General features: G+C 44.2%; 1 protein-coding gene across 2 annotated transcripts in view; it reads left to right on the top strand.

The window, feature by feature from the left end:
• Positions 1-21,709, top strand: part of LOC142184988 (uncharacterized) — a 106,562-nt gene that overhangs the window by 15,865 nt on the left and 68,988 nt on the right. The window contains exon 1 of one of the 2 annotated variants that reach the window (XM_075260184.1): positions 19,157-19,306. The exons of the other annotated variant lie outside the window; for it this stretch is intronic. The gene's annotated coding sequence lies outside the window, so the exon portion shown is untranslated. Of the gene's footprint in view, positions 1-19,156; positions 19,307-21,709 lie in introns of those variants that run through there. 2 annotated transcript variants of the gene reach the window in all.

The following is a 21,709-nucleotide window of genomic DNA, read 5'->3' as shown; positions in this document are numbered from 1 at the left end:
ATGACAAAACTTCTCTGTCAATGTCTCTGTTTTATACGTACTTACAATATACAGTGTATCTGGAACATGGAAATGTTTGGATTGTGTTACTAGGAACAATTTTATGATGAGTTTTTGAAAATTGTCATGGAGATGGTAAAACCCATGTGGTACACTGTCGCTTTACATCATTGTTCTAGTGTGACATTTAGCATCAGACATTGTGGTTAACCAAATAATAAATGGCATTGTGCTGCATGAATCTTAACAGGATGCCCACGGCACGCACAATACCACCACAGTACAAATTACTTGCATGAGTTTGGCTTTGTTCTTCTTCTTTTCTTTCTGTTTTGAATAGAAGTAAAATACTGATTATTATTTATTACTGATGGTCTGGATATGCTAGCACTGATTGAAAACCATTCTAAAAGAAGGAAACCTCATGGTGGTTTTACCAGTTGTTGGTGACTTATTTGCTCTCATTCCTGTGTACTGTGCGGTAGTTTATATTATTCATTAAAGGTTTTTTATGACTAATATTTAATAATGAAACCTAATCAGGGAATTTATTAAGACTAGCATTTCCTGGCAGAGGTTTTTGACATTACAGCATGTCCACTGCGGAAATTAGGCCTGGTTCACATCTGCGTTCGATATTCTGTTTGGGAAGTCTACTTGGGGATCCCCCAAACAGAATACTGAATGCATTAAAAAGTGGTGAGCAATGAAAGCACATGAACCCTATAGACTATAATGGTGTCCGTCTGTTTTCTGCACGGTGTCATGCGGAGAGAAAAGTACTCAAGAACTACTTTTCTTTCTACATGATTCGTGCAGAAAACACACGGACCCCAATGGGGTCCATGTGCTTTCATTGCTCACTGCTTTTTAATGCATTCGGTATTTCATTCGAGGGGGTCCCTAAGTAAGGGACTTCCCAAGTGGACTCCCCGAACAGAATACTGAACGCAGATGTGAATCAGACCTTATTCTGTAATGTGTGAATGGGATTAGCCAGGATCCCATCCACTTTGCAGGTACTGTAAAACGTGGTGGTTTTGGCCGTGGTGTTTCCTCTGCAGCCAAATTACTTTTTTTTTTTCTGGTTTACTGGTTTCACAATATTGATGGCTTTTCCTTGAGGGTGGGTCATTTTTATGAGATCAGTGGTTGTCAGACTCTGCACTCCGCTGTGCTGCAGCCTCTTCATTCTTTACGTAAGTCTAAATACCTGTATGCCATCAAGTAAGCAGTCCTAGTACACAGTGTTACAGCTTCACTTGAAACTGTACAAAGTTGAGAGTAATTGATCAGCCCCGTCAGTGTGATATTAATGGCCTTTTCCAAGCATAGACTATAAGACTAGGGCCATGTGGGGACTTTGGCCTTGACTCCCATTACATTACCAAAGATCACTGTGTTGCTATGCGACTCTTACCCTAGGGACATTGAAGCCGGCCCCCCCCAAACCCCCCTTCGCCCCCCCTTCATTATCTTCAATTAATGCAAGCATCAGAAGATTTTGGGTCGGTCAGGGTTAAGGGAGTAGGTCTCCTCTACAAGTAGCAGTAGTTAGTGCTGAATAGAAAATTTCTTTTGATCTATGATCTAATGAGTGAAACTTTGTGTTTATCTACCACAAGTGTCCCCACAAGCAAAAGGGTATTCTTGGCGTGCTAGTTATTCTTTCTCACTTGATATCAGGAGCAGGATCTGCCACATTATAGACACCATAGTGGTCATTGGGGTACTTGGCTGGAACTTTTTTCACGAGGGGGGTACTTCGTTTGAAAATGTTGCGAAACGCTGATTTAGAAGATACACTGAAACAAAAACTTTGTGTACTGCAATTATTATTATTTTTTTTTCACAAGCTTGTATACTTACATTGAACCGTATCAAATGAACCAGTTATTTTAGTTCATCTGTAGATTTCTATTTCCATTTTGTAGAGTGGTTTTATCCACCCCCATAAAACACATGGTCAGGCAACAGCTGCCAGTGACTGGAGTATATTGGTCTCTAGTACAATAAGGACTTGGCACTCGCTGATCTAGAAGAAACTGTAAGTATCCCTATAGACTATAAAATCTTGTGTAAAGGGCAATCTCGTGTGTTTTTCATTGTATCTCTGTATTGGCTTCTGTTATGGATTATAAATTGCAGTTGATGATTCTTGCTGTCCTCTGCTACATCTAGTGAGGACATAGGGTAGTTAGGGCAGATTGATGTATATCTTGTGGGGTTATTTACTTTTCCCTGAATTAACGGGGTAAAAATTTGTTCTAAGGTTTGCTGCCTGTCTTTTCATCTTTGCGTCCTTCCCCCTTCCCTGGTTGAACATGGTATACATGTGTCTTCTTTTTTTAACGGTATTGTGCTTTTCATTTTCACTTAGTATTATTCCCCTTTGCTCCTGAAGTGAGTTTTGCCTCCTAGTTTTTGTTGTATGATCTCCTCAGTGTGGGTCCAAGTCTCTGTTTTCTTGTTGTCCTTCTGAACAAACTTCACATATGGCAACCACTAGGATAGCAGATGAGTAACTCAATGCAGGAGACAAAAAAAAACCAAAAACACAAATCAAGGCTTTTCCATCGCTATCTGTTCCTGGTTGTATTTTTCAGCCGATCTTATGAAAATTATGGCAGCTGTGGTTGGCACCAATGTTCCTTATTTGCGCTTTTTTTTTTATTTTTTTTTTATTTAACAAATCTTCCCAATATCTTCAAAGCCATCATTCTCTGATTTGTTAGTGTTGGGTTTGTTTGTTATCCTATTAATATTATAAATGTGAAAGTTTGTGAGTTTGGATGTTTGTTAGTCAATCACGCAAAACCCGCTCGACCGATTTGGCTGAAATTTTCCACAAACATAGTTAATACACCACATTGCGCAATAGGCTACTTTTCGTCACAATAGCGCACATACGTTTTTCCCAGGACCCCCACAAACCCCAAACTCACATCAGCATCTCTGCAATCCCACACACTTTGGACCATAGCAAGCCACAAAATTCATATTGCCCTCTACAGCCTCGCCCCTAACCCCACACAATCACATATACATATACTTTACCACTTTGCCCCTCACCTTAACGATACTCCAGGAGGCGCTCTTTAACGCTCCGGAGCAGCCATGTTTGCCAACCCCCACCGCTCTGACAATCCGCGACACCGCCCACCCATGTCAATACCCCTAGGCGGTCTAATAAATGCAAAAAAAAAGTTTTAAAAAAGTAAAAAAAAAATATTAAAAACAAAAAAAAGGATTAAAAATTCAAATCACCCCCCTTTCCCTAGAACACATATAAAAGTAGTTAAAAACTGTGAAACACATACATGTTAGGTATCCCCGCGTCCAAAATCGCCCGCTCTACAAAGCTATACAAATATTTTTCCTGTTCGGTAAACGCCGTAGCGGGAAAAATGGTCAAAAGTGCCAAACCACCGTTTTTTCACTGTTTTGATTCTGATAAAAATTTGAATAAAAAGTGATCAAAGCAATAACATTTCCTGATAATGGTAGAACTACAAAGTACACCCAGTCCCGCAAAAAAAAGACGCCCTATACATCCCCATCCACGCACGTATAAAAAAGTTACGACTGTCGGAATATGGCGACTTTTCAAAAAAATTTTTTTTAACAGTTTTGGATTTGTTTTTAAGGGGTCAAAATGTAAATAAAACCATATAAATTTGGTATCCCCGAAATTGTAACGAAACACAGAATACAGGGGACGTGTCATTTTGGATGCACAGTGAACGCCGTAAAACCAAATAGAGAACAAGCATAGCACAAGAGAGTTCTGATTCTTCCGGAAGAAGGCTGGTCACGCGGCCGAAACGCGCGTCGGGTTGGGATTCCCCACAGACACGGGCTCCTGTGAATCACTTTATAATGGGTAAGAGGTACATTTTTCTTGCGTCGGTATACTACTGAGACGTATGTTATAGGTCTATGCTGGATACATACCCTATACTTGCCTTACATGAGTGATATGACTTATTTCACTCTGTGATAGAATGTTATATAGTGTTGATAGCATATTTTTTCAATATTGAAATGCCCTTTCCCCTACTTCTGATTACGTCTATTTGCTGTAAGATGGGGGAGGGCATATGACTGAACATATACAAGTTTAGTTATATCTGTATAGGCAATCAGCAACAACCTCAATGCTAAGACCTATATGTATTCTGTTTATGGTGATTTGACAGTTGCATGCCCGTTTCTGTGGGTTGTCCGGTTCTTTTGAATTTTGGTGTTCTGTGTCTTGTTTTTCATATTTTGTGTATATATGTTTTTTAATATGAATTTTTCATGAATAAAAAAACGTTTTTCATAATTGTTGTATATGTTGAATATTTCAACCTTTTGGGACTCTATGTCCTTCTTTCGTCTATACTAGCCGTAAAACCAAAGCCCGTAAGAAAGTCTCAGAAATGCATTTTTTTCTTGAAATCCACCCCATTTTGAATTTTTTCCCTGCTTCCCAGTACATTATATAGAATAATTAATGGTGGCATCATGAAGAAAAATTTGTCCCGCAAAAATTAAGACCTCATATGGCTCTGGGAGCGGAGAAATAAAAAAGTTATGGGGTTTAGAAGGAGGGGAGTCAAAAACGAAAATCAAAAAATGCCATCGGCGGGAAAGGGTTAACTTTAAATACCTCTGTCCCAAAGTCACTATGTAAAGTTTCTCACAACACCGTATAGCAGCTCAAATACAAAGTTACTTCAACACAAGTCTCACGTATTCTCTGAATTACAGAAAAAACAAGATACAAACTTACATTTCAAATCCCATACATTATACACACTACTAAAACCTTACCCGCGCCTGTATATACCCACTTCTACAATCACCGCAGACGAAGTCGCGGGTACCAGCTAGTTTTTAGATAAGTTGGGACAGTGAAAAAAGGTTGCAAAAGTGTATATATCCTTTAAAGGGATTCTATCAATATGCTACGTGGGGCTTTAGCCTTCTTGTCTAGAGTGGGAAATCTCCTTTAACAGGTCAGGTGGGAAGCAAAAATGACTGTTTATAAATTGCCTTTGAACTGTTCTGAACTTTGGAAGAACACATTTCGTGGGAGACATGTTTGACAGGCACTTGATATGTATCTAAAGCCGGGTTCACATGGGTATTTTTGGGTTGGATTTTTGTCACGGAATCCGCATCAGAATCTGGCTCAAAAAACTGCCTCCCATTGAATTCAATGGGCTCCTTTTTCTGCAAGCAGTGGGGCCCCACAAGTAGGACTTTGAAGCGGAATCCACCTTTAAATCTGCCTCCCACTAATTTCAATGGGTTGCAGTAGCTTTTTTTTTTTTTCTGTTAGCTGAATTTTTCACTTAGCGGAAAAAATGTGTCCTCCTAGTTCTTCAGGCGGATTCTGCCTGAGAGCAGTCATTACAATAAATGGTGGGTGGAAAATGCATCTTTTCCATCAGTACGGATTTTTTTTTTTGGCCCTGCCCAGTAAAAGCAGAATACAGTGGTGCTTTTCTCCAAATTATGATTCCTGAAGCCAAAGTTTTCTGCTTGACAAATTCAGCATCAAGTTCCTACGTGTCAACTCCTACTAAAAGGGGCTGTTACAGGAAAGGGTTAGAGGCATAGCTGATTAGAAGACCTGGAGATCGACGCCTGGAGAACCTTCTTGCGCTAGGTGTATGTATTGTTGTATTCTGTGGGAGGACCAGAACGGACAAACAGGCCATTTAAAATAGCGGACACTAAAGGAATACATTGACAATAATAGAAAACTAAAGCCACCAGATGAAAAAGTTTGACTTTTCTTACCTTGTTCCAATATATATTTAACTTAGTTTAGTGACAAATCTGCCTCTTTTATTTCTGTGCTAGGAAGAATAATACACCCCCTAAGTTTTATGACCAACGGATTGGGAATTTATGTAAGTGAAGTGCTGCTAAGTATTACACTTAGATTGCTCATCATTGTGATGGCCAGATCGTGCCTCATTATGCAAAATTGCCTGTGCTATTAATGTTGAAATGTGGTCTCCATTAAAGGAACTTTTACATATTCTCAGCGCAGTCATAGTTTTATGGAAGTAGTTTATTTTCTAAGCATTTTAGGTCCTAAAAAGGCCTCTTCATTCACAATGCAATTGAAATTGTTTTAAAGATCCTGATACAGTATTGTCCAGGAATCTCTGCAGCGTCACTGGTATGTGTACACACTCATGAATCATTCATCGTGGTATTTTACATTGTAGCATTTACAAGGCAAACCGAAGCCTTACTGTGTACATCTTCAGCTACCAAGCACTTACTTGTTGCCTGGGCAGCAACATAGCAACCAATTCAATAGATAAAAATATGACACCGTGTGGGTGGGGATTTAAGGGACCATGCCCGTTTGTGGACAATATCCGTAACGTTAGTGTCATCATTTTATGCACACCAGGGCTCACTGTGAGATCTGTTCAGGAAATCACCTACTGCCCAATGACAGCAGAAAGTACCTTCAGTTCTTTTGATTATTAGTTCTGTACTTCTACAATTTGTAATGACATCTTCCCTAGTAAAGAATGAAAGATTATGAATGATCTGTTTTCCCTTAGCCCAAACAGCAGCACAACTGGGGGTATTTCTGCCCCTATGAGCTGTTAGGACAGGTGGAATTTTTAATTACCGAACAGCTTTTGACCACTATAAGAGGCCGGAAGACCTACTCCCCCTTGTGTTAGTAGCAAGTATAATAAGCAAGTACAAGTTATGCAAACAACACAAATAGTACAATAGTACAGCATAGGGTGGGAGCCTTGTGCTGCTTTTTGGGCTAAGGGAAAACAGATTATCATTCATAATCTTTCATTCCCCTTACGCCCAACAGCAGCACAACTGGGGATTTAGCAAGTATAGCTTTACCCTAGGGTGAGTGATCCTGGCAGGCAGACGATAAAACAGAGTGTCCAAACGCTGTAGAGTCCGTCGTCCGCCAGTCCAACCTATAATTTTTGGCAAACGTTAGATGTGAACTCCAGGAAGCGGCGGCACATATCTGCTCCAAAGAAAGAGAACGTCTTTCAGCCCAAGATGTTGCCACTGCTCGAGTGGCATGGGCACGGATAAAGTCTTGGGTACATAGGGAACAGGTGATGGCTTCCTTAATCCATCTTGATAAGGTTGGTTTTGATGCTTTGGCCCCTCTATTGTGGCCAAATATGTTAATCAGTAGATTTTCTGACTTCCGGAAAGGCGCAGTGCGCTCCAAGTAAATACGCAATGTTCTCACCAAGTCCAACTTGTGCATCTTCTCCTCCCACTCAGAGGTGGGAGAGGGAAAAAAGGCTGGTAAGACAATTACCTGGTTGATATTCCGAGGAGTGGGTACCTTTGGCAAGAACCCTGGAACGAACCTCAGCTGGACTCTGTCCGGAAAAAAGTTATCAAGGGTTCGGAGGCTGCTAAGGCCTGTAGCTCGCCAACTCTCTTGGCGGAGGTTATTGCCAGCAGGAAGGTTACTTTGTATGACAGGTATTTCCAGTCCACTCCAGATAGGGGTTCGAAGGGGGGGGGGGGTGCGCAGAGCCCCTGTAGAACCGCAGCTAGGTCCCAGGTAGGGACAGGAGGCTGCACCTGAGGGCGAAGTCTAGTAGCCCCTCTTAGAAATTGTTTGATTAGTGGATCTATTGATAACCTGGTCTCCAGGAGAGCAGACAGAGCTGAAACTTGAACCTTCAGGGTAGCGGGTGCCAGCACTCTCTCCAGGTCATCTTGTAGGAACTCCAGGACTTCCTCCCTGTTAGGGTCGCGCTGGTTACTCGTACACCAGCTCTGAAATATTCGGGCGACCCTCTGGTAGCTCTGGTTAGTAGATTCTGCTCTTGAGTGCGCCAAAGTCCTTAGCACTCCCTGAGACAATCCTCTTTCGCCACTTCTGGGCTGATTAACCTTCAGGCAGTGAGGTTGAATGTGTCCAGGCCTTGGCAAGGCCGACTGTTCCGGATTACCAGATTTTGCACTCGTGGAAGCCTCCAGTAGTTCCCCTGACTCATAAGGATGAGGTCGGTGAACCATGCCCTTTTTGGCCAGAACGGCATGTTCCCTAATGCCGATCTCTGGCCCTGCCTGAGTTTCGTCAATACCCTCGGAATCGTCAGAATAGGAGGAAGAACATGTACCAGTTTGAACCTCCAAGGTATTGATAGGGCATCCAACACCAAAGGGTTGTCTTCCCTGGACAGGGGGATAACCCCTCTTACTTTGGTGTTGCATTGGGTGGCCATCAGATCCACCTCGGGGAGACCCCACATCTGGGTAAGATGGTGAAAGGTACCCTGGTGTAGGGACCACTCGTCTGAGGTTGCCAACCCTCTGCTGAGTTGGTCCGCTAGCATGTTTAGGCAACCTGGGATATGAACCGCCGACAGCTGGGAGATGTTCTGCTCTGCCCAGGCAAAGATCGAGTTGGAAACTTGTAGAAGAGAGGGGAACCTGGCTTCCCCTTACCTGCCGCTGTGGTGGACTGCCGTCAGGTTGTCCGTCCGAATCCTGACCATCTTCCTCCATGGAAGTGGCGCCGATGTCAGAAGTGTCCAGTGAACTACCATAAGCCTTCGCCAGCTGGATGAGCGCGTTCTCCTCAGGTAATTCCAGGTGATTCTGGACTCTCAAGATCTCCTTCTGTAGCGAGCTCCTTTGCTACCAGGCCCAGGGAACTGCTCCTCTGGGGGTGGACATCAAACCTAGGGCCTTCCTGGCCATGCTGACTGTGACCTTCCTGGTGACAGAGAGATGATGAACCGCCCGAGTACTCTTTCCTCAGCGAGGAGTAGTCAAAGAGATCATCCTGGTGAGAGAGTCTATGATGAATCCCCGGAACTGTATTCTTGCTGATGGAATCACCATTGGCTCTGATCAGTCTATTAGCCAGCTGAGCTGGCTCAACCAAGCTACTACGGTCTGTACCTGCGTGGTGAGGACCTCCTTGGATTGGGCTTTGAGAAACCAGTCGTCCCAATAAGGGATGTTCCAGATTCCCAGAAGGCGCAGGGTGGCAGCGAACGGAGCTCTTACACTTAAGCAGGTATGGCGGGCTGAAGATCTGCCGTATGGGAGGGTGGAAACTTGAAGATGCCACATGTTCCTGTCCAGCTGTATGGCTACTCAAAGAAACTTCTTGAGCACCGTGGTGTTGGTAGGGTGAAGGTCTTCTTGTCTCAGGTCCAGGGTAATGAACTGATCTCCGGGCTGTAGGAGGGTAACACTGACCTGGTGGATTCCCTGCGGAACTAGTTTCTGCGGATGAAATGATTCAGGCCACTGGAATCGATGCCCATACGTCCTTCGCCTGATGTCTTGGGTACCAAAAGGACCGGAGAGTCGATCCTCTGATACTGCACTGCTTGAGGGACGGACTGTAGGGCGACTCCTTTTAGATTAAGTTGTTTGGGGCCCTGAAGAGGGCGAGTTGTTATAAATTAGCCAGCAGGAGGGGCGGTGAAATCTGTTTTGAACCCGTTCTGGGTAGTTCGGATGAGCCAGGGATCCTGAATGTACTGACATCGGGCGCCTAGAATTTAAGGGGGACGCCCGCCTACTTCTGGACTTGAGACACGGGGGGGGGCTAGTCAGAGGCCCTTCTTGTGCTCGCAGGAGACGCCCCGCCCCCTACCCCTGGACTGGGGACCAGTGCGCCTCTGACCTCTAGAGCCTCTCGAGGAAGATCCGTGGCCCCGGAAGGATCCCCTTCTCCTTTCGGGCGGTTGTGGGAGATTTTTGGACTTTGTATCCGCCAGATTCTCCATGATTTTATCAAGCTCCCTGCCAAGCCTCCCTGGCTCGAATGGAAGCGCACAAAGCCCAAATTTTGAGGCATTGTCTACCCTCCACGGCTTCAGCCATAATGGACGCCTGGCTACGGTGGAGAGGGCCATAGCCTTGGTAGCTAGACTCGCCTGCTTCCATGTAGCCTCTGCTAGGTAGTCCACCATTAAATTAATGTCGGACATAGCCGACAGGAGGTCGTCATGGTGGACCCCGGTGTCTATGTCCCTAGATAGGGATGCCAGCTCAACCCGTAGGCCTGAGACCACCTCATTGGCTGCAATGGCTACTGAGGCTTGAGAGGAGGCCGTGGAGTATGCCCGCCTTAGGGAACCTTCTGCTCGGCGGTCCAATAGGTCCTGCAGACTTGAGCTATCCTCTGCGGGAAACGCTGTTAGGCGGGTCAGCTTCGCCACCGCGATATCCACCTTGGGCGGCGGCCTCCAGAGCCCTTGCTGGGACTCTAACTGGAAAGCGAGCTCTAAACCGAGTTGAAGGTGTAAAAGCGCTTTCTGGGTGCCTCCACTCTCCTTCCATCACGCGACCAGGTCCGAATTGGCTCTCAATGTTTTCGACCTGCGGCTAGGTCCCTCGCCGGCTTCCCGGTCTCTGGGCTGAGTGGCCCTAAAGAGTCTACCCATCTTTTCCAGGGGAAAGATCTCTTTCTCCGTCTCCTCTATGTCCTCGTCCGAGGACTCCACCTCCCCGATATGTAATCTTTCTAAAGAGGGGAGGGAGGGCTCAGCCACATCTAGACGGGGTCTCTTTGCCAGATGAGAGAGGGTATCATCTACCTTTCTCATTGACTGGGAGACAAAGTCTTTAACCCATGAGACTACCTCCCCAATAGGCGTAGCCTCAGAGGGGGGAGCCCTACATCCCTGACAGAATCTGTGCTCGGAGGCGTCTGGGAGGGGGATTCTGCATTTGGCGCAGGCCAGATGCTTTCTTTTAGAGGTGGTCTTCCTTCGTGGCAGGGTGGATGAAGACGAGGAAGACATACTGCAAAAAGAGGAGAGGAGAAAAAAAACAAACATAGATGCTATAAAAAAAGGTACTCCATCTCCTAGGGTGCAAGCCCCCAATCCCTCCCCCTCCACCAAAAGAGAAATCCGATACTGTAAGCGGATGTGACTTCTGAGGCAGCAGACTCAGATACTTTGCCTGTAACCGGAGTGACAGGCAACACTGAATGGTGGAGGGGGGTTAAATAGGGAACCAGTGGAGGGAGGGGTGACCCTTATCCCCGCCCCCCAGGGGAATCACTCATCCCAGATCTAAATCAAAGGATATAACCCCACCACCACGCACTACAATGGGGAGGGGGGGTGGCCACAGGTCAGGTAGACCCCTTAAATTTCTGCTTATTTACACAATAATACTGCAGCCATGGTCCCGCGGACTGCGCATGCGCGGCCTACCTGGAAGCAGTCCCCGGCCGGCCGGAAACCTGAAGCCTGCGGCCAGGTTCCTAGAGCCGCGGGCACACCAAAAGTCGTCGTCCCCCCCCCCCCCCCCCCCTCCTGCAGCAGGAGCCGGCGCCCAGAGCGAGCCGAGCGCCAGCTAGGGCGTGAGTCCGAAGTACGTCCCCGCCAGAAGCCACCCCCTGAGCACAAGGAGGGACCTCAGCAGGGCGACTGAAAAGGAGAGGACGCACAGATCCGGTCCCTGGTCCAGCGCCGCATAGGGGGAGAGACAGCTGCCACGCATGAGAAAAGGTAACTAGAGGGGGGAGAGGGGACCCCTAAAGGAGGTCAGAGCACCTCTCCCCCAACCACCTGTCCTGTCCCACAGGACAGAAAAAAACACAAGGGGGAGTAGGTCTTCCGGCCTCTTATAGGGGTCAAAAGCTGTTAGGACAGGTGGAATTTTTAATTACCTAACAGCTCATAGGGGCAGGAATACCCCCAGTTGTGCTGCTGTTGGGCGTAGGGGGAAAAGAATTTTGCTTTGTATTATTAGTAGTAGTGATATTATGAATAAAGTGCAGTGAAACTTCTTTGAATCAACACCCCAAATTTACACAGGAAAATGGTCTTTTGTAGTGGACCTCACAAAAAAGTGTACAGAATGAAACTTATAATGTCTAATAGAGTCAGCAAGCATGTACTGTGCCCCAATCCCCCTAAATAATGATGAAAGAGCGGCAGATCGTGTATTTTATGCTTCAGCATATTACATAGAACTACCGGTAAGCCAAAACTGGGATTAATATAGTGGCCCCCATAGGGGGCTCCAACTCTCTTGTAATCTCCTGATCACCTGCTCATTTTCTACTTTTATAGCACCATCATATTTTACTTTTACAGGAATATTGTCACACTGTCCCAAGTAGGGCTCCTATTCTAAATTCCTGATCAGGGGAGAACATACAACCTCCTGGTAGATGTTTTCCATGCATGGACTTGGACCCAGAACTCAGACACTGCAAAGCATCAGTATTAACCACAGGCATCTTTCTAAATCTTAGTCCCCACCATGGCTTTCATCTCTCTCCTAGCTGCCATCATGGCTTCCCACTCAGTCTTCATTCCTAACTTGGTATTCCTTGATCTTCAATTTTTCCCTCTCTTTTTCTGTCCCTGCACAATATCCCTTTAAATTTTGGTCCTCCATATAATCCCCCTCTAGCACTCCAGCATGAGCTCCCCTCTTACTGTATTACTAGACCACAACATGACTCCCCTTTCCATTTTCCTCCTTTAGGCTTAGTTCACACGGGGGGCATACGGGCGGATTTTGGCCATATTCTGACATGGGAAGCTGCATCAGAATATGGCTAAAATCCGCCTGCCCCGACTTCTGACAGTCGCGGCACTCCGGTCCAGCTTAGGCCCAAATGAATAGGCCTAGTCCGTAACGTACTGCCACGAGGCGGACGCCGCGGCTGAATCAGCTGCGGATTCTGCCTAAAGAAAGGGCAGCTCGCTTCTTTTTTCTGCTAGCGGTAACATGCCGTTAACGGAAAAAAGAACGCTAGCGGTCTCCATAGACCACCATTGTGAGGGGGCGGATTATGATGTGGATTCCGTGCCATAATCCATCCCCTGTGTGAACAGACCCTTACTAGTTCACACTCGGTCTTTTGGCAGCGGATTTTGACACGGAATCCGCCTCAAAATCCGATGCCAGAAATGGCTCCCATTGACTTCAATGGGAGCCGCTCGCTTCTTTTTTCCGTTACATAGGGCAGCTCGCTTCTTTTTTCTGCTACTAACTTGCCACGGATTCCGCGGCTGAATCAGCCGTGGCACGAAGCTCCGGCCCATTCATTTGGGCCTAATCCGGAGCGGAATGCCGTGACGGGATGCCAGTGCACTGCACCGGCATCTCATCGTGGCAGCTGCGATGGAATGCGTACACGCGGAACTCCGTGTGAACTAGCCTTTAATATGCTAAAATCTGAATTTTAAAACCCACCTGAGAAAAAACCCAAGAATGCCAATTTTGATCCAGGATATTCTATTATAATCCAGTTCCCAAGATTGTCCTGGCACAATTAGGACTTTTGTCGTGTATGCATAGCACCTCAGTGGCAGATTACATTGACTATGATATGGACTCTCTTCTCCAGTGGGATTCTGGTGACTATTCTCCCCTAATGTCCAGTTACAAGTCTCTTGCTTGCTGCACTCCACTGATAGGGTCGGCATAGAGCTGTGTGAAAGATCAGCTTTTCAAAGGGGTTCCCACTGGCAAAAAAGTGGTCTTTGGCTGGATAATAGGGTGGGGGTTGTTTGCTTTTAGAGAAGTAGAGTGTTAGGGGGGGAAAAGTCAGTCATTAAGAGGTTGGTCTTCTCAAAGGAGTGTGGTCGTGGTTTTTTATTTTTTATTTGGGAGAGGTTTTACTGTATATGAAAAAAAAAAAAAAAAAAAGTGGTCTAGGTGGTAGGGAAGTCTTACATTTCTTTAGCATAGTGGCCTGTGGTAAATGTTCAAATAATATAATCTCATACCTCCCAACTTTTGAAGAGCTGAAAGAGGGACAAAATATGTGCCACTGCAAACTTGGCTCCGCCCACTTTTACGCTGTCTCTACCCATTCTCATTCATTTTTCATGTGCCCCCCACACAGTATAATCTTCCTACAGTCACCTGTAAATTATATTCTCCCCCTCCATCTCTCCCAGTTTCATATAACCCCTTTATCTGCCCCCAGTTTCATGTCCCCCCCCATTTCTGCCCCCAGATTCATGTCTCGCCCCCCCCTTTCATCTGCCCCAGTGTCATGCTGTTCTCCCCCACAAATGCCCCAAGTTTCATAGGCCCCCTACATTATGTTCCCCTCAATGTTTAACACAAACAAATACTTATACTCACCTTCCAACGCTCCCCCGCCGCTCTCTCACTCCACTCACATAGTTGTAGGCCCGATGTGACGTCATCACATCGCGCCTACACACACCGAAGCTGGAGCGCAGCGGTAAGGCAGGAGCTGAGCTGTGACAGCTACTGCTTTACTCGCTTATATGTTCAACTCATTGGCGTCCTCCCACCGACCAGGATCGCGGGACAGGACACCGAATTTGTGAATGTCCTGTGGAAAATCAGGACGGTTGGGAGGTATGTAATATTGCTTAACCTTATTCAGTAAGGTGATCACATTTACCAAAGCAGATGCCACTGAAAATTGGTGGAGGAAAAAGTCCTGCAGGAAGGACTTTTCTCTCTGCTGGTTTCAAAAGAAAACCGGGGGAAACCCGTCAGACCCTATTATTGTCTATAGGAACTGCGGTAACCAATGTTTTACCCTGAACGACGGAGAGCCTAGCGCAAGTGTGAACCTAGGCTTAGGCACTACATGTCTGTGGAGACATCCCACAGCAGACCCACTTGTGGCAGCCCACTGCTACAATGCTTTGCAGAGATTTCCCCCCCCTTTCCTCCCAGTGGCTAACCCACACAAGTACGCAACGTGTCCCAGGCCTTGAAGGGATTGTTCAGTTATTATTTTCTTATCTTTTGCTTACTTATATAGCACCAACATAATGAAGAGTTCCAATATCCTGTATCCATTCCACATGGTTTTCTAGATTTGTACTTGTCATTTATTCAGCTTGCATCTAGTGGATAAGTCAGTCCATGGTCATGTGATGGACTCACCAGTGCACAGTGATCAAACATCTGCCTGGTAGTGAGCTGTTCACATGTGTGTTCATCACATGACCATGGACTGATTTTTATCCACTAGAAATAAGCAGAATGAATGACAGCAAGCAGAGATCTGGAAAACCCTGATAAATTGATACAGAATGGAGATTGGAAAACTGTAAAACTTTTTTTTTTTATTATGCAAACAATAACATTTATATGCTGAACCTGGTCAACCAGGAGTCAGACTACGACATCATTCTCTATAATCTGCATAACCCCTTTTAAAGGGGCTCTATCAGCAAAATTATGCTGTATGAGCCCCACATATGCGTGAATAGCCTTTAAAAAGGCTATTCAGGCACCGCTAATCTTATTTTAACCCCTTCCCAACATGCGCCGTAATAGTACGGCGCATGTCGGGTCTGTAACTATGGCGACCGCCTGGGAGCTGGGCGGCCGCCATAGCCGCCGGGCGTCTACTGCTTTAAGCAGTAGACAACCGGCTCTAATGCCTCCGATCGGTCCCCGGACCAATCGGAGGCATTAACCCCTTCGGCGCCGAGGTCAAAGGCGCCGGAGGCGCCATTTTCCCGGCGGCGCATGGGTGCCGCCATTTTGGCCAGGATTGCCGGTTCCTGGAGCATGCTCCAGGGCTGACGTCCCGTTGCCATGACAGCCGGGAGCCTTGTACAGGCTCCCAGGCTTGTCTGCAAATCCTCTTTTGCAGGCTGGTCTATGCAGCCTGCAAAAGAAAGGATGCTTTTTTGCAATGCATTGCAATGCATTAGCATTGTAATGCATTGCATTAGTGATCAGACCCCCTGGGGTTCAACACCCCTAGGGGGTCTAATAAATGCAAAAAAAATTTTTTAAAAAAAGTTAAAAAATATATAAAAATATATAAAAAGAATTAAAAGTTCAAATCACCCCCCTTTCCCTAGAACACATATAAAAGTAGTTAAAAACTGAAACATATACATGTTAGGTATCCCCGCGTCCGAAATCGCCCGCTCTACAAATATATAAAAATATTTTTCCTGTTCGGTAGACGCCGTAGCGGGAAAAATAGTCTAAAGTACCAAACCGCCGTTTTTTCACTGTTTTGATTCTGGTAAAAATTTGAATAAAAAGTGATCAAAGCAATAACATTTCCCGAAAATGGTAGAACTAAAAAGTACACCCGACCCCGCAAAAAAAGACGCCCTATGCATCCCCGTACACTTACGTATAAAAAAGTTACGGCCGTCGGAATATGGCGACTTTTAGAAAAAAAATTTTTTAACACAGTTTTGGAATTTTTTTTAGGGGTCAAAATGTAAATAAAACCATATAAATTTGGTATCCCTGGAACCGTACCGAAACACAGAATATAGGGGACATGTCATTTTGGCTGCATAGTGAACGCCGTAAAACCAAAGCCCGTAAGAAAGTCGCAGAAATGCATTTTTTCTTCAAATCTGCCCCATTCTGAATTTTTTTTCCTGCTTCCCAGTACATTATATAGAATAATTAATGGTAGCATCATGAAGAAAAATTTGTCCCGCAAAAATTAAGACCTCATATGGCTCTGGGAGCGGAGAAATAAAAAAGTTATGGGGTTTAGAAGGAGGGGAGTCAAAAATGAAAAACGAAAATCAAAAAATGCCATCGGCGGGAAGGGGTTAAACCCCCGTCCCGTATTAAAATAAAACTATAAAAACATATATGTAAATCATACTTTAGCGTGCACGATTCGACGTCATCTTCTGGCACGCCTTCCTCTTCTTTCTTCTTCTTTCTGCAATGTCCTCCGGTCCTGGCTCTTCCCCGGCTTCATCTCGTCTACTTCTGGCGGTTCAGATTCGGTGCATGCACACTGCCATTGAGAAAAATGGCGCCAGTGCGTGCGCAGTAGCTCCAGAGGGAGCGCTACTGTGCACGCGCCGGATTTGAACCACCAGAAGAAGACGAAGAAGCCGGGGTAGAGCCATGACCGGAGGGTGTTGCCAAAAGAAGAAGAAAGAAGAGGTAGGCGTGCCAGAAGATGACTTTGGACCGTGGATCACATAACTCTGTGTACTCCAACTTTAAAAGTTGTACTTTCAGTTTAAAACTTGAAGGAAGTGATAAAACCATTTCTAGCAGACTTTCTGAATACGTGTGCCATAATGTGTGTACGAGAGAGGTTTAGATACTACAAGGATGTATGTGCTTTTAAGATTGTATGTGTGCTTGTGCTCACCCAGGTGATGCAATGGGTATAAAATAATAACTTATAGTTCATGAGACCACACCCTTAATGGAAATTAGAAACCTGTACAAGAGCATAATTGTAATTGTATTATTTGCTCTGTAAATCATTTTCAAGTCTCTATCTGTAACATAATAATAAAATTAGTTGAAATAATTTAAGCAATTATCTTTCATTAATCTTTATACCATGTCATTTAGAAAGGTAAGCCAAGTTAATAAAACTCACTGCAAAGCTGACAATGATCTTCTATATTCGCGCTCTGGTCACATCTGCATCATTGTTTTTAACCCTGGTGCGGTGCTGGATCCATTACACAGCAGACACCAGCTCTGCCTGACAACCCCCTTGACCTGCAAAGAGGGTCTGCAGGGTATCACAAGGTTGTCCGTATTTTTATCTTAAAAATTGCATCTCATGCAATGTCATTGTTAACTTAACAAAAATTACAAAATCTGCAAAGTGAGCATAGCCTAAGCATAAGTGGGTGTGAATTTGATTTGTATAATGTTAGAATGACTATTGATTTAGGGATTGTCTGAGGGAGAATTGGTGGGGATTTAATGGTCACACTTTAAAAAAAAAAAAAAAAGTAACTTTAATCTGAAAGACTATTCCATTTTAAGGTGAATAGGTTGGATTTTTTTTTTTTTTCTAAAGCATAGTAACCATATGTACTGCAGGATATGATTTTGCGATATATTTTTATTTATTTATTGAAGCCCAAACCATTAGTGTATGAAAAATAGAGCGGTAATATGTAAGACTGCTGCTACACTGGTTTTGGCTACAGAAACTGCATCTGAATACCTGAATGTGTTAAAATTGTAACATGGGGCGTCCCAGGATCAGAGCGTTGATGGTGTTTGTTCAGGATAGACTAGCTATTTCAGATAGGTGAGGGTCCAACTTGGCATGCCTGCCATCTTCATTGCTTATATATCTGTCCATCTACTTGCAGCCTTAGCCCATCATGTGAATGTGAAGGAGGTGCACTTCCTTGCACCAACACAGGTATGCATTGTACAAGTAGATGGAACAGCTTAAACAATAAAGTTGACTAAAATTGACTTGTACCCTGTATAGTTGGATGAATGCCAGGGTCACATGACTGTCTGTACATTTCACAGAACTAAGTAGTCTCTCCCCTATAGAGACAGACTACTGCACTAATGAAATAAAGATTTGTGAGCAAAGTCTCAAATATATATGTATTAGAAAAGTGTATGACATCCTATTCTCCACTCAATTTAAAGTGCCTCAGATAGATTGTTTATCCTGTAGGACCCCGCACAGATCAGCTGTCAAAGCAGCATATGGGGGGCACCGAAATCTCTAACTGTAGATGTTGCGTGGGTGCAGACCCTCCTGTTTAAGTAATGCGAGTGATGCTGCAATTCTCTGAAACCCCGCTGTGTATTGGGTGAGCTGCTGCAGTAATCAGTATGAAAAAATCTATTTGGGTCCAGACAACCCCTTTAAATCCTCTTACCAAGTGTCCAGATACTGGTCTGATCAGTCTGAAATCTGTGTGCAAACCCAGCCTTATATACTAAGCTGAATAAACATGGACAACACCCTTGCTACATAGGTAATGTTGTAACATGAATACGTAGAATTAATTGGATTCATATTGGGTTAAAAAAAATCAGTGCCTAAGGTATTAAGCAACACCGCAGCCTATTGAATGGCTTCAGAGATGACTTGGGCATTGCAGAATCAGTGTCTTCATCCTTCATCTTGGTGATAAGAGACTACAGTGAGATGAAACAAGTGAGGTCATTTGCTGTGTTGGAGGCCTGAGAGCAGATCACGTGTCCAAGCTGTGTGGGGAGCAGGGCTGAGCTTTGCCAGGAAGGAAATGTTAGCTGCAGAAACAAAAGCATTGTGAGCGGGTGTACAGAAAAAATAACATCTTAATGACCAGAGACATTTCACATCCTTTGTCTTCAGAAAACCTTGTAGACATGCTCTAGTGCAGGGAGACGTAATTCTAGAGTGTGAATAGGCCATTAGATGCTTCAATTTCAGGTTTCTGTACCAGTACAATAAACATGCCACCCCAGGCAGTATTGAGATCTTCCCCCTACGTCTGAATGATGCTAGCTTCACACTTCCCGTCTGCACGATAACATTCAAACTTTACTGCCTATGATTTCCCACAGCATCCACAGCAAAATAGGGTTTTGTGTGCAGGTAATTTCCACATTGCCTTTGCTCATATCAATGTTTAAGTGCAGAGGATTGCATGATGGCTCAGATGGTAGGAAAAATATTGTTTAGCGTAGAGCACTAACAGGCTCTACTGAGTATTTACATGCATAATAGTCCAGTCATTCTGCAAGCACTGTTTCACATGTTAGATAATTGCGTTAATGAATGCTGGCAAGAAACAAAAAATATGATCTATTATTATACTAGAGAATATTTGTAATATAAATTGCATGTTGTAATAGGATACAATCCCTGAGTTCCTGCGCAAACTCTTACAAAATACACACAGTTTGGAATAATTTACCATGGGCATAAAGAAAAATCTGAAATTTAGTGTTTTGGTTTTTTTTCTGTTTTAGCAATGCAAATTTAGGGAAGAATGTGTTATCCCTCCTTATACCAATTTACTGGCGTAGGTTGGTGACAAAATGCACATTTGGCAAAAAGTTCTCTGTTGCGCCAGTTGTCACCCATATTCTCTTTTCTGCTCTCGCTTGTGTATTATAACTCATGCCAATTCCTAACTGGTGTCGAACTCCAATCTGGTACGGGTTTTTTCATGAACTTGACAATATTTATAATTGAAACTCTGAAAAATGTTTTAATTTATTTATAATTTTCAAAAATGTTTTCATTTGTTTACAAAGATTTCCTCAAACCATCTTGGGGCTAGTTCACACGGGGTTCCGCGTGCACATTCCGTCGTGGCTTTTCGCTCCAAATTAGGCTCAAATGAATGAGCCTAGTCTGGAGGTCGGTGTCGTGAGGCGGACACCACGGCTGAATCAGCTGCAGAATCCGCCTGAGGAAAAGGCAGCTCTCTTCTTTTTTCCGCAAGCGGGAACAAACCGCTTGCGAAAAAAAGAAATGACGGGCTCCCATTGAGTGCAATGGGAGGTGGCAGGATTTTGACGCGGATTCTGTGTCAACATCCTGACCATTTTGCCCCGTGTGAACTACCCCTTAGTGATGACAGTCTTTTGCTGTGTTCTCTTATGCATGCACTGTTGCAGCCTGATAACCATTACACGATAAGGACATCATGGCTACCAATCAAGACTATGTCATCACTAAGTTGGTTAGAGGAAATCTCTGTAAATTTTTTAAATTCTTTAGATTTGTATAAGATGTAAGATTTGTAAAAATGTTTAACTTTTCATAGTGTACAAATCTAAATTTGGTAATGTTCATGGAGAAAATCCATGTCTGTCTGAGCCTTTATTCAGACTAGCATACCAGTCTTCATAAATCTGCCCCATCATCCTTTCACTTTTAGCATACAATACTTTAGTCGGCACTTACAAACATTAAATTGCATGCTATAGCTGGCAATATCATGTCAGGTAGTATAGACTGAAACTGGCCTAGCAGGAGTCTGAGCCAGTAGTTCCCAGTTAGCAATAGGAAGTCCCTGAACAAATCCTATTACTAGAGAACCCCATTTCCGGGTCAGTTTTTTTTTTCCACATATATAATTATAAAGTCCTCTCTCTTGCTTGCCATGCATCTTTGAGCACATTGAAATCCTTTTTCTATCCCTAATGCAATTGCTACTATCTACTGGGGGAACTCTGAAGAAATTCCAGGAAAGCCTGGTTGGAAAATGATGTTCTGAGCTACAGGCATATTGAAGTGTAGTCTTGCATTTTAACATGCCCAAACATTTGTTCCTGTGGGAGATATGCGGCTGCCAGAGGTTGCAGGCAGCAGTTTGTTGTTCCCCTATCTGCACTGATAGAACTTGTATACTAGGCCAATGCATATTTATGGAGAAGTTAGGAGAGATAGCAGTCAGCCAAACTCTTCATCATTATCAACTATGTAATATGCATGGCCCTGTATTTGAAGGGAGTCTGTCAACAGTGAATTGGTAATAAACCTAATCTTAGTACCTTGCACAGATGATTCTACAGTTTCCAAATATGCCTTTGCTGTTTAGCTTGGAGCCCCACTTTCATGTAAAGCCCTCTATTTTTATTGAAGTGCTTTGCCCAGGGATCTAGAACTGAGACCAAAGCCCGGGAAAGTAAAGGCTCACCTCAAAGCACTTTTGTATAAGCATAAAACTGTGCTAGTGGGATTAGGTTTACAACCAATTTACTGCTGACGGACTCCATACAAGTAGAATTACATTTTGGTTTACTTTAGGATATGGGTAAATTCTATGACCAAATCCTTTGCAAAAGATGCAAATTTTGTTACAGCTTTGTCCCAAATTTTAGAAAAGGTGAAATCAGCCGTGAAGATCCCCAGAGAGAAAGAGCATTTAGCCGATTTAGAATCCGACCATGTCATTTTCAATTTTTTTCACGATGTGTTGACTTTTGTTACATCTCATTGGCTTTACTGTAAGCCGCTATGAATTTCCCAAGCTAAAATCTGATG

This window comes from Leptodactylus fuscus, chromosome 11 (genome assembly GCF_031893055.1).
Source record: "Leptodactylus fuscus isolate aLepFus1 chromosome 11, aLepFus1.hap2, whole genome shotgun sequence".
NCBI classification, from domain to species: domain Eukaryota; kingdom Metazoa; phylum Chordata; class Amphibia; order Anura; family Leptodactylidae; genus Leptodactylus; species Leptodactylus fuscus.
This window is presented reverse-complemented; position numbering and strand designations above follow the sequence as displayed.